Source organism: Camponotus vicinus, unplaced genomic scaffold, assembly GCF_025532165.1.
Source record: "Camponotus vicinus isolate PSW18456_S1 unplaced genomic scaffold, iyCamVici1.0 SCAF_5, whole genome shotgun sequence".
NCBI lineage: Eukaryota > Metazoa > Arthropoda > Insecta > Hymenoptera > Formicidae > Camponotus > Camponotus vicinus.
In genome coordinates this window covers 20,284,771-20,294,015 of record NW_028141977.1, presented here as the reverse complement: position 1 = coordinate 20,294,015, position 9,245 = coordinate 20,284,771, and the positions used below count along the sequence as shown (strand labels likewise).

Below are 9,245 nucleotides of genomic sequence, written 5' to 3'. Positions count from 1 at the left end.
TACTTGTGCAAATAATTGTATTTATTTATATCTTTGATGAAAAATAGAAAATTGAGTATAATAAATAATTATATTATATTTCTGAAAAAATTTTTACGAAATTTGACATATGAATTTTAAAATATTCAGTCAATCTCTAAAACAGCATATTATATATGTACGTATATAAAGTAATTTTGGAAAGACACATCACTGAAAAATATGCTGGAAAAAGTTGTTTAATATGACAAAATTATAATCTACAAAATTTATTAAAAGTAGATAATTAAATTTTTCTCAAATGATGTCTATTTTTAGGAATTCTGAGGAAATATCTTGGTACGTGTCGTTGGCATTTTAACGAATTGTCAACGGTTACCCTTTTATGTTATTCGATCGGGGCTGTTCGTGGCCGCTATAAGGGTTCGTTGGCATTTAAATGACGAGAGATGCCACGACCTGCACGAAAGGAGATGCCATCATTTATTACCGCGCGTTATAGTATGAATTTTAATATAATTTTTTCTGTATCGTTGCTTTCATTCTTCCTTTTTGCGCTACTACGTTTCATATAAGAAGAAAGCACGTCTTTTTCTAGTAATCTTATGTAGAATTTATACAACGTCGCCGCGTGTCTGGAATAAATTTAAATTTTAAGTCCTTTATTCCACTTTTCGTATGGGTTAGTTTGGATTCTTACGAAACTTTCTCTTAAATCTCAATATAATTAAGAACACTTGCCTCATTTTTATATTTTTCCATCTTGCTCGTTGTTTAATCCGAATACAAAGATAACTAAGATACAAAAATCTTGTGCACAAATATTTGCCGTTGAGTAATGTTTGTTTAGTGCACACCTCGGCACTTTTGCTTTCTCTTTCTTTTTTGCCTTTTGCGAAGTAGCAGTATGATAATGAAGCACTTATAGGTGTGTATGGTAAAAAGACCTTTAAGAATATCCGCACTAGAATAATCTAAAATAATATACTTCGCGCAAAAGGGTGATGAATTTATGAGTGATTCGCTAATGATGCTGTTATATAAGCTTTACATGACTATTGCAAAATTATTCATTTATTTATAGTTTATAGTCGTTAAAACAGTCATTAACAGATACATCTAATAATAGATATACGATATAAAAATACATTTAATTTATGGGTGCTATTAATTTAGATACACATCTGATAGTTTCTAAAGAATTATTTGGACATCATATTTTGATTAAAATAAATGCTCAAGAGATAAAATCTAACCAAGATATTTATTTATTTTTTTCACTCTGTAACTATAACAATCGCGTGACACAACGTACTAAACAATCTCATTGTAAATACGTTAGGTTAAAATATATATTCACTTCCTCTGCGGTATTGATAAAATATTTATACCGATATCTCGACTTCGGTAGATCAATTTTTATGGTTGCGCGTTCCCGTGACATTGCTTGCTCCGACAAAATCAGGATGAAGAGTAGGTCGGACCAGGTTAATGCCGAGACGTCTAGGTCAAGGAGTGGTCACTGGTCTCAATCGCTCGTTTATCTCGACAGTTGCGACCTACTTGGAACTACCGGTAATGTTAATGTCGTTATTCTCAGAGCGGCGACATTGGCCGCACGATGGTCCTTCCTCTTTGCCCTTCTCTGGAAATAAAAGAAGGTGTCAATTTTTCTGACAAGATAATCGTTCACGAACGAAAAAAGGTCTCGATCGATTATTGGAAGAGAGAGAGAGATCGGAGATGATGATACGTTCAAGGCCGTTTTTAAAGCCAAGTGACCCCGTGATCTTTCTCTTATCTGACGGTCGAGTAGACGGCGACTAGCTTTACTTCCTTTGCGAATAAATGAGAGAAATAAATTGCGAACCGTACATTTGCATGGTCTCCTTTAACAAAATCAACCACCTCGCGTGCTAACGGACTACGTTCGCGCGTTCTTGGAAGCCGACTCTATGGACGGGCACGCTAATGCAGGTCCTGAAATTGCAAGAAAATATTCCTGTCTGTTACTACTAACCTTCCTGCTTTTTCTAGGAATGCATATATCTAGCTCGTGATAAACTTCCGTACTACGATAAGCGTGCATGCACGATGCACGTATGCATTATCACGAGTTTTATCGATTGTGAAAGATGAATATTATTAGAAAATAGAACGAAAAAAATTTTGCATATTTCTTTCATTTGCCGATTATTAATAAGCCTCACAAAATTTGAATCGACCGTGTTTATCTGGGGTCAGGTACGTCATGTTTATTTATGTCTTCGAGTCCCGTTGTTTTAAATGTTTTCTTTGATATCTCATTATATTGCTACGTGACATTTTAACGTATGACATGTTATTTTTCTGTGTTCTTATCGATTGACAATTTTTTCTCACACCTACAATAGTCTCTCCATTAGTATGTATCATTTTTTTACTCATTTATAAAACATTTTATTGTTTTTCATCACGATATAATTTTAGGTATTTATCTGAATGTTTTAAATTTCCTTCGCAAGCTCTTAGGAAAACTTTGATGATGAGTAAATGATTTTCACTCGTGTGATATCTTATTGGAAATATCCACTAGTGCTAGAATGTTTTGATTCGAAATTATAATTTGTACATTCTCGACGATCTAATATCGACACTAATACCTCGACACTAATATTTATTTTTGATTGAATAAAGTCCAATCGAGGAATCGTTTAATAACTCTCGAATTTTATTAATTATTTTCTTATCAAGAATTTTTTGAATTGTGTTTATTATTTTCTTAATTTAATTTTAAAAACTTTTGAGACTTGTACCATTCAAGATAAATAAATACACATACTTTGCTTTTTAGCTTTTCTGTATTATTTATTGTTGTAAAATTTATCTTAGTGAAGTTAAATATAAAGAGAAGAGTTTTAATATTTTATTAAAATTATAAAGCCAATTCCTGTTTTTTTTTATGTAGAGATTAAGAACTTGCAACTTGTAAGATTAATTTCCACCGGTTGTTTTTATTCCATCTATTTTTTTTGTTGGGAATACACATGCACGAAGGTTTACACGAAATGAAAGCTAATGTCGATCTAGCGATTGCGCCAAGTTTACATGCGGCCAAGGGTAAAAGAGTAAGCGTAAAAGGGGAATGGTAGCTGCAATGCAACGATATGGCTCGTCAAGATCGTCAGTAACGATTAGACCCAGGGTTGTAATGTGCTGGCACGTTTAACGTCCACCATACGTTGTTATTACTGCTTATTATTTGTCCGTCGTCCGTGGACGGTGCATCGGATACGACAATGACAGGGGTGGCATTCGATGGCATTGTTTACACTGGGGAACGCTGCGTGACACTAGCGCAGCAGCGAAGAACTTTAATTATCATTATTCTTGCAAAAACATTTTCTCCTATCGATTAGAACATCCGATCTACTAACGATCGTTATCGCGCAATTAGATTAGACACTTGAGTTAAATATCAGGAAGACGTGTTTCGAATGTTTTCTTAATAATTATTAATTGTCAGTTCCTTCTTTTAAATTAAACGTGTAAATCGAGCAAATAGACGAGACGCGACGCAGTTGTCGTAAAACTCCGACTTTACAGCAACAGAAATTACATAATGTTTGTAACGATGACTCGGGAGACGTCGCAGAAATCGAAGCAGAAGGATTTCTTCCCGTGACGCAGCTGATTTTACAACAGGCCGTATGAGATTGTCCCCCTCCTCCGCGATTGCATTAGAATGCTCGCTTGTAGATTAAACAACGCTAATGATCCGTATCGCGATCCCGTTAGGACTAACTCGTCTCCTCCGTCGTCTTCTGCTTCCGCTTCACGCGCGTAGCCGAGAGAATCTTTGCCTCGGGAAAGTACTCCATACATCGTTTTACAGCTTGTTCCGTTGATAATCGATCAATCTATTTCGTTTTATATTTTATTCCAAGAATTTTTTTCAAATGAAAGAGAACACATTTTTGGGAAACTAAATCTAAATAGAATAAAAAATTGATAATTAATATTTTTCTAATTTTCAGGAAATGAATAAATTTTAATCAAATTGAAATATCTAATTTTAAGGCAATAATATTTTTTTCAATTTTCCCTAAATAAAATTAGATTCAAGTATTATATCTTATAAATATTCTATAAAATAAAATTAGACTGAATTTGGAAAATCTCTGAGAAAATAGCATTTAAAGTCTACACAAGACAAGAGTGAAAGAGAACACATTTTTGGGAAACTAAATTTAAATAGAATAAAAAATTGATAATTAATATTTTTCTAATTTTCAGGAAATGAATAAATTTTAATCAAATTGAAATATCTAATTTTAAGGCAATAATATTTTTTTCAATTTTCCCTAAATAAAATTAGATTCAAGTATTATATCTTATAAATATTCTATAAAATAAAATTAGACTGAATTTGGAAAATCTCTGAGAAAATAGCATTTAAAGCCTACACAAGACAAAAGTGAAAGAGAACACATTTTTGGGAAACTAAATCTAAATAGAATCTAAAAAATTGATGATTAATATTTTTCCAATCTTCAGAAAATGAATAAATTTTAATCAAATTGAAATATCTAATTTTAAGGCAATAATATTTTATTATTTTTCAATTTTCCCTAAATAATAAAATTAGGTTCAAGTATTATATCTTATAAGTATTCTAGAATAAAATTAAACCGAATTTGAAAAATCTCTGGGAAAATAGCATTTAAAATCTACACAAGAGAAAAGTGTTTAAAAGCCACTTGATAAATCTAAACGTAAAATCTGAAAAAAAATCAAGACATTTTTGAAGAACATTTGATTTTACTAAGAAGAGAACACAAAAGATGTATTTATAGTAATATGTAAGATGTAATAGAATAACAGGGAAAATAAATCACACACTTGCAAAGTAATAAGACGAATTTGCTATTAGTAAAAGATGCGGAACGAGAATAGCTTAGTAGTCGCTAACGACTAATTATGCGCCTAATTGCGCGACGCATTAAAACGGTCGGGAGAAAAAAGAGTAATGATAATAATAATAATGCAATTACGAATTATCCGGAGAAAGCAATTACGTCCGGCGCAATTACAACGACGCGCTCGTTACAACGTTAACAACCGATGTTGTAACACGATAGATTACCGCGCGGCCGCGCGAATGGAAAATGTCTTGAAGCTTGTCAGAACTTTCCGGCCTTGCGGTCTTACGATTAATTACAAATAATTAGCGGATAATTTCGCGGTGAACGAGATAACGGTACAAGGGCGTACGCGCCGCGTATCGGCCATTGTTTGTGCGTGTAAACCTAGGCGCATTGTTGCGGTGCATCCTGCCGACTAGTCGATCTCGTTGCCTTCCCTCTCCAAGCTCTCTGACTGATGTATCGATTCAGCTCCTCAAAAACGAAGAAGAAGATGCTGCGGATTTTCGCGATCGGCAAAATTTCGCGCGATTTGTGTACTTGTATACAAGGTGCTCCTAAATATGTGCAAAAAATTTTAGCCAGCGACTTCTTGAAAAAAATTCATACACATTAATATCCTAAAAGTCCTTTTTTAAAACTTTAATACTTTAGATTTGGAAAAAATTACCCCGTAAATCACCTATCGAATTTTTTCACGCACATGTTTACAGGAACATGTATAATGCGTTTACCGCTATTTAAACCGTATTTACATCTCTGCAAACCCGCTTTTAGCGAATGATTCACGTCGCGGGAAAGTTTGCCGGTATCATGTCCGAGATGCATCCTGTTCTTCTCGCGAGTCATAGTACCTCGCTCTCGGCTCTTATTGTTTCTCCTCGGCGTAGGATCGCGCCGATAATGCTTGCGTGATTCGCACGCTCTGACGACGATGCGATGTCGCGGTATTCCCGGCGCCGCGGTAATGACCGCGCGTCGTAATTGTTTTAAATGCCAACGAGGCGTTTACGCGAAAATGCTATGTGTGCGTGAAATTAGAGGAAGTATGTAACCTTTTTAGTCGAGTCCTAGCGTAAATGAGTAGATCAAACTTTACGAATGCTAATTAATTTAAGGGGTTATGCCTAGTCATGAAAGTAAAAAAAACCGATTTTTATGTTTTTACATCTCCTTAATCAAGTCTATATCATATTGAAAATATTTCCTAAAAGTTTCAAATTAATCGTATGCAAAATTGACGGAGTTATAAGTGTATGTTTCATGAAGCGCCAGAATGTATAACTTTGTTTAAACACGACTATAAAGCTTCAGCTCTGATGGTTTGAGGGCTATCAAGCCAATATATGAAGGTTTAAATAAACTAAAAATATATGGGCCTGAAATAGATGATTCTGTGTAAATTAAAAAATCTACATTTTATTTAAACGTAAACCTGACACAAATATTAAACGCGTTTTTCTCGAAATCACTTTTTCAAAGTCGGTGAGCAAGATATTTCGAAAATCGTTACACCGATTTGCTTGAAATTTTACAGGCTTCTTCTACATATAAAAACCTAATAGATGAACGAAGGATTTTGTTTTTTAATGAATACTTTTTTTACTTAATAAAAAATGAGCAATTTTTAAGTCGAAAAAGAATATCTTAGTGTCAAATGGTTGCAATTTTGTCTCAAAACCATTTTTCGATTAATCCTTCGTTCATCTAGACACCTAGACAATTTCATACATTAACTACAGTTTATCGAATTTTTGATATTAGATGAATCAGCTTCGAATAGCATTGCTCACCGCGCAGCGTTTTTTAAAAAACAATATCCGGAAGAATAGTTATAACTTTTACATTTTTTAATATTTTATTTAAAAAAATATATAATAACATCCTTAATACTTGTACTTTTGAATAAAAATTGATTTGTGAAAAAAAATTATTACACTTTTAAAAAAAAATTCCCAAACATCATACTTTTTTCGATCTGCTGATTAGGCATAACCCCTTAATCTTACACTATAATTCATCAAATTATTACAATACAATGATTAGTGATAAACTTGACAATGAATCTCGTAAAATATACGTGTCTTTATTCCTTTCTCATTTTTGTATTACATTTTTTAATTTAACGAAATACATACAACTTTTTACAAGTTGATCGTTTAAGAAAATCTTTCGCGAATATTCACGAGCAAAAGTTTTTTGATATCACGTGAATCTTCTTTACTATAACGCGTAAGAATCCTGGCGGAAGAAGAGGGGAATTGGCAATCGTCCTCGATGGCTTTAATTATCTTAAGTATCTTTCCGCGTAAAAGCTAGATTTGTATTCGCAGCGTGCTTGCAGACATTTAAACGCATTTAGAACAGTCGTGAGTTTTTCTCCATTGAATTATTCATATTCTCTGCAGGGTGCTTCGTATATATCAAGCTTGCCTCGTTTCTGTTGGAACACTTTAGTTTCGCTAATGAAACTTCTGATTTCGTTTCGCTTAATACATATCATTTGTATGCTTTATGATACTTATTATTTTACTGATACTCCGCTTCACGAGCAAAACTAGAAAACGGATTTAATATATCATAGAGAGAAAGAAAATAGCATATTTGTGTTAAACTCATTCGTTGTAACATCGTTACTTTCCTCTAACGTTGGCATCGCGATATATATATTAATAATTCATGTGTCATAATTATTATTTCGATCGAAAGAAAAAGCGTTACTAATTAATGGAAGGTTTCGTGTTGCACTTTCGATATTATGCGCGATGATTGCGAAACTGTTTTGATTATTCAAACAGTCTATGACTCACGATAGTATCTTTCAACCGTACTCGTTTATATTAAATACATTATCTCATTATCTCATTATTAGCGAAGCAAAAAGTTCCATTTAAAGCTATAATGCAATTTAACAGGTGCATTTGTTGCGTACGCAGGTATCTCGAGGAAATGGGACTGGTAGAACGAGAAGCCGAGATGCAAGAACTGAACGCTCCCAGGCCCGGAAGATCGAGAGACCTCTTTGGAGTTCAATTGGAGGTAAGATTCAACGAGCAATTAACTCATTCAGCCGAAACGCGTACAAAAGATTACATAAATTGTGCGATTAAATTAATTCCTACGTTTGGCGAGCTCTCGAAGATCGAAACGAGATCGAAAAAGAGGAGCGAGCGTAACTTAATACGCGATCTCCGATATCCTTGACGAGGGCGAGAATACATTCGATCCGGAATTGGTTGCCCATTCACCCGAGAGCACGCTGATTGACTTCAATGGTCACTTTTGCTCGCGATCCTAGTGTAGGCCAGTGAGAGGCCCGACCCAGAAAACCCATGTCGGTTCCGATACAGCAGCCAGTCATCTGAAACAGAGACAACCGAGGAAAGTTCGTTTACTGTACTCTCCTCCCTGTCATGACGATCTGATGATTGCACCTTTCTCCGCTCTTCTCGGATCAATGGACCGTGTACAAGATGCTAGTAAAGTCAGCTATTACCAATATCAGGTTTTGGAAATTTATGTTTTCCAATCATGTTTTCTTATCTATCATTTTTCTGCTTTCTATCAATTTTTGATTGAATTAGACTAAATTATTGAATAATTATTCAAAAATTTAGTCCAATTCAATCAAAAATTGATAGAAAGCAGAGAAATGATAGATAAGAAAACATGATTGGAAAACATAAATTTTTAATTCATTTAATTTTAGGTCATTAGATGGGAGTTAAATTTAATATCTATAAAGTCGGAATATTCATATCTTCAATATCAATGATGGCTTATACATTTAATTGTTAATTTATTTATGTGATTTTCTTCGTTGATATATAAGATTTTTAATGAAGGAATAGCAATAAATATTAAAATAATTATAGGTGAAATAGTTCAAATTATTTAGTCTAATTCAATCAAAAATTCAATCAATAATTATTCTTAAAGAATTATTCAATAATTTAATCTAATTCAATCTAAAGCATTAATTCAAAATACAGAAGCCATTCAGCTAAAGAAATCATTAATTCAGAAATATATGTGTAAATTATTGTATGCGATAGCTATGTTATATTAGAACAGAAGAGAGAAAGAGAACAAATGCAGAGAATAAACGAAACAATAGAGAAAGAAACAATGTTGGAAAATAATTTTAAGGACAAAATTGTGCAGTAGCGAAAAATTTCATTGTAATAAGGAAATTACATTTGAAAATTGATAGGGATGGAAACATTGCACGCATAGAGTTATATAGGAGACAGAAATGGAAAGGCGGAACTATAATTATGCAGTAATTAGTGTACGGAGCTGAACGATCATAAACGAATGACGTAATAACTACAGGTTAGCGGCAGTCATGCGACGAAATTT

General features: G+C 33.4%; 1 long non-coding RNA gene across 1 annotated transcript; it reads right to left on the bottom strand.

Annotated features, from left to right (window-relative positions):
* Positions 1–200: 200 nt before the first annotated feature.
* Positions 201–1,619, bottom strand: LOC145971762 (uncharacterized). The gene is made up of 3 exons (XR_014438972.1): positions 1,371–1,619; positions 721–926; positions 201–614 (listed from the first exon to the last, which is right to left on the bottom strand). It is a non-coding gene; the product is annotated as an uncharacterized LOC145971762 (long non-coding RNA).
* Positions 1,620–9,245: the final 7,626 nt, after the last annotated feature.